A 9,658-nucleotide genomic window follows, 5' to 3' on the forward strand; every position below is an offset into this window, starting at 1 on the left:
TAGACAATGAAACGTTAGTAATAACTGAATCACTACTTCTAATTGATTACAATCAGAACTTCTTATAAAAGACTAATCCAATCTCATTTCAGAAGATACTCATACATAAGATCTTCTCATCTTCTCATTCTGGGCATAAATCCATACTGATATTCTTCAGAATGAACTTAAACCTATCTTCAGCAAGGGGTTTTGTAAAGATATCAGCCCATTGATGGTCTGTATCCACAAAGTTTAAAGATATAACACCCTTCTGAACATAGTCCCTTATGAAATGATGTTTAATCTCAATATGTTTAGCTTTTGAATGTAAGATAGGATTCTTAGATAAACATATAGCAGAAGTATTATCACAGAAGATAGGAATGTTACTCTCATATATCTGATAATCTTCTAGCTGACTTCTCATCCAGAGCATTTGTGTGCTACAACCAGCAACAGCAACATATTCTGCTTCTGTTGTTGAGAGGGCAATAGTAGCTTGCTTCTTGTTGTACCATGAGATCAGATGACTTCCAAGAAATTGACAACTTCCAGAAGTGCTCTTCCTTTCAATTCTATCTCCAGCATAGTCAGCATCACAGAATCCTACTAAGTTGTAATCTTTGGATCTTCTGTAAACTAAACCAACATTAGTAGTACCTTTCAGATACCTCAGAATTCTCTTAACCGCAGTTAAATGAGATTCTCTCGGATCTGATTGGAATCTAGCACACAAGCAAACACTGAAGAGAATGTCAGGTCTAGAAGCAGTTAGGTATAGAAGAGATCCAATCATACCTCTGTACAACTTCTGATCTACCTTCTTACTTAGCTCATCCTTACCTAGGACACATGTTGGATGCATAGGAGTTTTGGCTTCTTTGCTTTCAGAAAGATTAAACTTCTTCAGAAGTTCTTTCACATACTTCGTTTGATGAACATAAGTTCCATCAGAAGTTTGGTTGATTTGAATCCCAAGGAAATACTTGAGTTCTCCCATCATGCTCATTTCAAATTCAGCCTGCATAGACTCAGCAAACTCCTTTCCAAGTGTAGCATTAGATGTTCCAAAGATAATATCATCAACATATATTTGACAAATTAAAATATCCTTTTTAAATGTTTTACAAAAGAGAGTAGTGTCCACTTTTCCTCTAGTGAAACCATTTTCCAGAAGGAAAGAACTAAAACGTTCATACCAAGCTCTAGGAGCTTGTTTCAATCCGTATAATGACTTCTTTAATTTAAAAACATGATTTGGAGACATGGAGTCTTCAAAACCAGGAAGTTGATGGACATAAACTTCTTCATCTATGTAACCATTTAAGAAGGCACTCTTAACATCCATCTGATAAAGAGTGATGTTGTGTTGAGTGGCAAAAGAAATTAATAGACGAATAGATTCTAACCTGGCCACTGGTGCAAAGGTTTCTGTGTAGTCAATCCCTTCTTGCTGACTATAACCTTGAGCGACCAGTCTGGCTTTGTTTCTTACCACTTCTCCCTTCTCGCTTAGCTTGTTTCTGAACACCCACTTAGTGCCGATGATGTTAAATCCTTTTGGTCTAGGAACCAAGTCCCATACATCATTCCTTGTAAACTGATTTAGTTCTTCTTGCATGGCAATTATCCAGTCTGGATCTTCTAGAGCTTGATCAACAGAAGTTGGCTCGATCAAAGAAACAAGACCTAATTGACATTCTGCATTGTTCTTAAGGAATGCCCTTGTTCTGATGGGATCATCTTTCTTACCAAGGATCTCATCTTCTGAATGAGCTGAGGCGAGTCTAGGTGATCTTCTGACTGTTGGTTCTTCAGAAATCCTGAGATTCTCTAAAGATGCAGCAACTTGATCTTCTGATCCATTGCTTCTGAGACTGCCAGCTTCTGCAGCTTTGCTTCTTGGTTCTACTGCTTCTGATATATCAATATCAAAATCTGCAAAATTCTCAAACTGCTTTGGTTTTTCAAGACCAAGCTTATCATCAAACCTGATATTGATTGATTCTTCTACAGTCAATGTTTCAGTATTGTACACTCTGTAGCCTTTAGAGCGTTCAGAATATCCAAGAAGGAAACACTTTTGTGCTTTAGAATCAAACTTACCAAGATGATCTTTAGTATTCAGAATAAAACATACACATCCAAAAGGATGGAAATATGAAATGTTGGGCTTTTTGTTCTTCCACAATTCATAAGGAGTCTTATTTAGAATAGGTCTGATAGAGATTCTATTCTGAATATAACACGCAATGTTTATTGCTTCTGCCCAGAAATGCTTAGCCATATTGGTTTCATTGATCATGGTTCTGGCCATTTCTTGTAGAGTCCTATTCTTTCGCTCTACAACTCCATTTTGTTGTGGAGTTCTAGGACAAGAGAAATCATGGGCAATACCATTTTCTTTGAAGAACTCCTCAAAGAATTTGTTCTCAAATTCACCACCATGATCACTTCTGACCTTTATGATTTTGCACTCCTTCTCAGATTGGATCTGAGTGCAGAATTCAAAGAACACTGAATGAGACTCATCCTTGTGTTTCAAGAACTTTACCCAAGTCCAGCGGCTATAATCATCAACGATGACTAATCCATATTTCTTCCCTCTGACAGATGCTGTTTTGACTGGGCCAAACAGATCAATGTGCAAGAGTTCTAACGGCCTTGAGGAAGAAACAACATTCTTAGACTTGAATGCAGGTCTGGAGAACTTGCCCTTCTGACATGCTTCACAAAGAGCATCTGATTTGAATTTCAGATTTGGGAGTCCTCTAACCAGATTTAGTTTGTTAATCTGAGAAATCTTTCTCAAACTAGCATGTCCTAATCTTCTGTGCCAGACCCATTGCTCTTCAGAAACAGACATAAGACAAGTCACCTTCTGCTTCTCAAGATCAGAAAGATCAATCTTATAGATGTTGTTCTTTCTCTTGCCTGTAAATAGGATTGAGCCATCCTTCTGACTTACAGCCTTGCAAGACTTTTGATTGAAGATTATATCATAACCATTGTCACTTAATTGACTTATGGACAATAAGTTATGCGTTAATCCTTCTACAAGAAGTACATTAGTTATGGAAGGAGAGTTACCAAGACTTATGGTTCCAGAGCCAATGATTTTGCCCTTCTGATCTCCTCCAAACTTGACTTCTCCACCTGGTTTAAGCACCAGGTCTTGGAATGTAGACCTTCTTCCCGTCATGTGTCGCGAGCACCCAGAGTCCAGGTACCATGACATTTTGCTTTTTGTCCTCTTTGCCGCCAAGGATATCTGCAACAGAAATTATCTTCTCCTTAGGTACCCACAATTTCTTGGGTCCTTTCTTGTTAGTTCTCCTCAAGTTCTGATTGAACTTGGGTTTAGCAAAATATTTAACAGGAGGAACAACATGATATTCTTTAGGTTTGTCAGCATGATATTTCTTAGGATGTGTCACAAGCTTCTTGGTGTGAACAGTGTTAAACTTCTGTGCATGTGAAGTGAGCCTAATATCATGAGCATGGCCATATTTGAACTGATCATACAATGGCTTGTATGTGATCTTCAGATCATCAATAGGTTCAAATTTATGTGAGGTATCACCCTCATAGCCAAAACCAAACCTTCTATTTCCAGAAACACCATATATCATAGAAGCAAGATGACTTCTGCCAATACTTCTAGATAAGAACTTTCTGAAGCTCGAGTCATATTCTTTCAGAATATGATTCATGCTAGGAATGGATTTTTCTGTTTCAGAAGGAGATCCACTATCTTTGGATAGATTTAAAACTTTTTCCTTCAGTTCAGAATTTTCCAATTCCAGCTTCTTAGTTTCAAATTCAAACTGCTTTTTCAGCTTTTTGTATTTGATACTAAGATGAGCCTTGAGTTCCAGAAGTTCTGTTAAACTGGAAACTAACTCTTCTCTAGATAGTTCAGAAAATACCTCTTCAGAATCTGATTCTGATGTAGATTCTGATCCATCATCTTCTGTAGCCATCAGCGCAAAGTTGGCTTCCTCTCCTTCAGAGTCTGATTCTGATTCTGATTCAGAATCATCCCATGTTGCCATAAGACCTTTCTTCTTATGAATCTTCTTCTTGGGATTCTCCTTCTGAAGTTTTGGACACTCGTTCTTGTAATGTCCAGGCTCATTGCACTCATAGCAGACAGCCTTCTTCTTGTCAGATCTTCTGTCACCAGAAGATTCTCCTCGTTCAAATCTCTTTGAACTTTTGAAGCCTCTGAACTTCCTTTGCTTGCTCTTCCAGAGTTGGTTTACCCTTCTGGAGATCATGGACAGTTCATCTTCTTCTTCAGATTCTGATTCTTCAGGATCTTCTTCTCTAGCCTGAAAAGCGTTAGTGCATTTTTTAACATTAGATTTTAATGCAATAGACTTACCTTTCTTCTGAGGCTCGTTTGCGTCCAGCTCTATTTCATGGCTTCTCAAGGCACTAATAAGCTCTTCCACAAAAACTTCATTCAGATTCTTCGCAATCTTGAATGCAGTCACCATTGGACCCCATCTTCTGGGTAAGCTTCTGATAATCTTCTTTACATGATCAGCCTTGGTGTAGCCTTTATCCAGAACTCTCAATCCAACAGTTAGAGTTTGAAATCTTGAGAACATCTTCTCAATATCTTCATCATCCTCCATCTTGAAGGCTTCATATTTATGGATTAGAGCAAGAGCTTTAGTCTCCTTGACTTGAGCATTTCCCTCATGGGTCATTTTCAATGACTCATATATATCATGGGCAGTTTCCCTGTTAGATATCTTCTCATACTCAGCATGAGAGATAGCATTCAGCAAAACAGTCATGCATTTGTGATGATTTTTGAATTCTTTCTTTTGATCATCAGTCATTTCACTTCTTGTGAGCCTTACACCAGTAGCTTTAACAGGATGTTTGTAACCATCCAACAGAAGATCCCATAGATCAGCATCCAGACCAAGAAAGTAACTTTCCAGTTTATCTTTCCAATATTCAAAGTTTTCACCATCGAATACTGGTGGTCTAGTGTAACCATTGTTACCATTGTATTGCTCAGCAGAGCCAGATGTAGATGCAGTTGGATTTATTTGAACTTCACCAGCCATCTTTTACTGAAGCATTTTTCTCTTCCTGAATCTTTTCTAAACACGGTTAAGTGCTTGCACCTTAGAACCGGCGCTCTGATGCCAATTGAAGGATAGAAAAACACTTAGAAAGGGGGGATTTGAATAAGTGTAGTCAAAAAACTTGGACGATAAAAACAAATTGCACAGTTATTTTTATCCTGGTTCGTTGTTAACTAAACTACTCCAGTCCACCCCCACGGAGTGATTTACCTCACCTGAGGATTTAATCCACTAATCGCAACAGATTACAATGGTTTTCCACTTAGCCCATGACTAAGTCTTCTAGAGTATCCTGATCACAACCTGATCACTCTAGGAACAAATGCTTATACACAAGCTAAGACTTTCTTAGAGTATCCTGACCACCACGTGATCACTCTAATTACAACTGCTTAGACACAAGCTAAGACTTCCTAGAGTATCCTGATCAACACTTGATCACTCTAGTTACTTACAAATTAATGTAATCAAATAAGAGTTTTACAATGCTTCTGAAAAGCTATAATCACAACAGTGATATTTCTCTTAACGTTTAAGCTTAATCTCACTAATATATTACAACAGCAATGTAGTGAGCTTTGATGAAGATGAAGTTTCTGAGCTTTGATTTGAACAGCGTTTCAGCAAGTTTTTCAGAATAAGTTTATTCAAAATTGGTAACCTTGCTTCTCATCAGAACTTCATTTATATAGGCGTTTGAGAAGATGACCGTTGGGAGCATTTAATGCTTTGCGTATTCCGTACAGCATTGCATTTAATGTTTCACGCTTTTGTCAACTACCTCGAGCCTTGTTCACGCTGTGTCTACTGACGTTGCCTTTAATAGCTTTCAACGTTCCTTTTGTCAGTCAGCGTAGCCTGCCACCTGTACTTTCTTCTGATATGATGTTTGAGTATATAATATTTGAATATCATCAGAGTCAAACAGCTTGGTGCATAGCATCTTCTTGTCTTCTGACCTTGAAGTGCTTCTGAGCGTGATACCATGAGAACTTCAGTGCTTCTGCTTCTGATCTCAAGTTCTTCTGATGCTTCCATAGACCCATGTTCTGATTCTGCCTTGACCATCTTCTGATGTCTTGCCAGACCATGTTCTGATGTTGCATGCTGAACCTTCTGAGACAAAGCTTCTGAGCGCTGATTTGTGCATACTCTTTATATATTTCCTGAAAGGGAAATTGCAATGTATTAGAGTACCACATTATCTCACACAAAATTTATACCCTTGTTATCATCAAAACTAAGAATATTGATCAGAACAAATCTTGTTCTAACATTCTTGACCTTGGTGAAATCCTCCTCACATTCGGGGTCCATTCAAACCTCTCATTCTTCTTTAAGGAGACAAAGAAGATGAAGGTTTTTTCGCCTGTGCAGGAGAGGAAGTGAGACAGGATGGCAAGGAAATCAATATGTAGTTGTATTTCCTTTACATTAGTGGCACTTCTCATAGGTATGAATGCATGACACTTATTTGGGCTAGCCTCGATGCCATCACCCGTATCAGCATAAATCCTAGAAATTTGCCCGCTTGAACACCGAGAGAACACTCGGCGGAGTTTAGGCGCATATCATGTTTCTTGACTGACTGCAGGACATCCTCCAAATCTTCTTCACGGTTGTGCCCTTTGATAGTATTAACTATCATGTTGTCGACTTAAACCTCCAGGTTCACCCTATCTGGTGGAAGAAGACGATATTCATGAGCCATTGGTAGATGGAAACATCGTTCTTATGACCGAAGGACATGACATTGTAGTAGTATCCGAGTCCGTGGAACCATGAAAGCAAGTTTTCTTCCATAGACACCTCGGTATGGGAAGGAGCCTTGGTTTAAATGGGATGAAGGCCATTACTTCAGAAACGTGCTCTTGTAGAAATGGGAAGATTCAACTAGGGAGTAGCAGAAGGTGAGATAAGCCTCTAGCATAAGGGGTTTCACCAATAAGAAATGCCTAAAAAAATCTCCCTAGTCTTGGGTGAAGGATTCAAACCAGTGATCATCCGAGTGGAAGCTAATAAGCCTCTGGTCATAATAGTCACTCTGAGAAGTACGAGCCAGGTATAACAAGTTGAAGAACATCCTAAGTGAAGGCCTCCAAGAACTACGCTTCATGCACAACTGGAACAACTTCATGTAATCCTAAGATCTCAGATGCAACTAAGGATGAGTTTTGTTAGATATTTGGTTTTATCGTTGGCATTAATTTTGCTAAAACATGGTTCATAACTGATGTTCATCAAGATGTTGTAACATTTTGACCAACTGTCATGATAGGTTCTGCTGTCACGAGTTTTGATAGATGTTATGCCAAATGTTGTGACATGCTATATTAGAACATCATAATAGTGTCGACTGGTTTTAATCCTTGAAGATTTGATTGAAAAATAGGAGATTCTAGAAGATTCCGACACTCATAGAGGCACATCCAATCAAGAAGTTTGTAGGACAAATGCAGATTTGATTGAGTTTCATAAAAAGGATCTTTGAGACTTTTTTAAGAAACGTAGATTTAATTTGATTTGATTTGTTCCTATTTTCTGTGAAGATCTTGCAGCTGATTGAAAAAGGAGAAGATTGGATTTGTTTCAGAGTCCAAACCCATACTGCAAGAGTCTACAAATAACGACTTGTTAAACCTAGTATAACAATCATTCACAAGAAGAAATTGTGATTACAAACAAGAGTTTAAGTTTTAAGAGGAGTTCTAGTTCTTCGTGTGTTTTGTTTGTATTTCACTCACGTATCTTTTGACACATTGAGGTATACTGATTGTTTTCACTCTTGAAACTTTTAAGCAAAAGATTTGAGTATTGTTCTTGATTGGAGATTTTAAGCAAGATCAAGTATTATTTATTTGAAAGTATAATCTTTCTATTTTGGTTTTTCTAGTCATTGGGATTGTGACTGGTTTTGGAACAATTGTTGGGATTGTAATTGTCTTTAATCACTGAGGTGATTGTGGAAAGTGAGAGGGGATTCTCATATCTAGGAAGTTCCTAGATAGAAATTGCATAGAAGTAGTGATTAGGTGATAAGTTGTAAACTGGGACTGTGTAGGCTTTGAACTAATACTATCATAGTATATTTCCTTCTTGGCTTGGTAGACTCCATATTAGGTGAGTTTCAATGAACTGAGTTAACAATTATCTGTGTAATTTATCATTCTGCAGTTTATTTCAGTTTTGATACATTTGTTCTGTCAGTTCGCAGATGTCATAACATATGTCTTGACATTGTGTTGGTGTTAGGACATCAGTCTTGACATTTATATTGTAAGTGCCAAAATTTCAATTGGCATCAGAGCAGGTACTATCTTCTGTTTATTCGGTGAGCTCCAAGGAGAGTAATTTCCGGTACTATGGATATAGAAGGAGGATACAACAACATACCACCTCTATTAGATGGTTTAAATTATGACTGTTGGAAAGTCAGAATGGTGGCTTTTTTGAAATCCATGGACACTAAAGCTTGGAAGGATATTTCAAGTTTGCCTCTGGTTCAATCTCATAATCCTCAAAGAATCAGTCAAATGTCACTTTGTCCACCATATATGTAGAATTTGTTGTTGTTTCATCTTGTGTTTGTCAAGGAGTTTGTTTGAGAAATGATCTAAGTCATTTTAAGGTAAATAAGAATAAGGGTTTAGTCATTCTTTGTGATAATAATTCCTTCATCAAGCTATCAAAGAATCATATTATTCATTGGAGATGCAAACATATTGATGTTAGATTTCTCTTACTTAGAGACATCACTAAGGATGAAGTAATTGGGCTCAGACATTGTAGCACACATGACCAACTAATTGATATAGTTATTAAGCCATAAATCTTGACTCTTTTTAGAGATTAAGAAATGGCGTAGGGATGAATGGTTTGTTTGATAAAAATTGATTATTTGGTTATAAAGATAAATGTAAGAGAAGGTTTGTTAATGACAATTTATTTATAGACCTTCATGCCTTCTTGCCAACCCATAGCGAAATTCCATAAATGTCTCTATAATTCGGAGATGCATCTCCGAATACGTAAATAAGAATTATTTCAGAGATACATTTACAAAATTATTATTTTTTTGAAAAAAAGGTGTTTTCTAAGATGCATTTCCAAAATAACCCTTTTTTACGTCTTCGGAGATGCATCTCCGAATTATGCTGCATTTTTCTATTATTTCAAAACAATCACCCCACTCATTTCAGTCTACCCAAAACATCAAAATTTCACCACCACACCCATTACTCCAAACTTTCTACACAATATAAAGTTGCTCTACAACATCAAATGACTCAAAGGCTCACTCAAAGGCACACTAAAAGCTTCAAACAAATTGTAAGTTTCTAAACTTTAAACTCTATCATTGATAATCTTGTTAGGGCTGTTAGAAATTAACAAAATGTAGTTATTTGAAGTTATTAGCAACATGTAGTAGTGTTTGGTTGGTAAAAATTGGATTTTTAATGGTTTAGGGCAAGAAATGGGGATTGCAAAAATGGAGAATCGCGGGCATTTTCGGAAGTGGATTTCCGAAATCACCTCTGATTAGTTTCGGAAATGCACTTCCGAATTTA

This window comes from Vicia villosa, unplaced genomic scaffold (assembly GCF_029867415.1).
Source record: "Vicia villosa cultivar HV-30 ecotype Madison, WI unplaced genomic scaffold, Vvil1.0 ctg.000273F_1_1_3, whole genome shotgun sequence".
Taxonomy (NCBI): domain Eukaryota; kingdom Viridiplantae; phylum Streptophyta; class Magnoliopsida; order Fabales; family Fabaceae; genus Vicia; species Vicia villosa.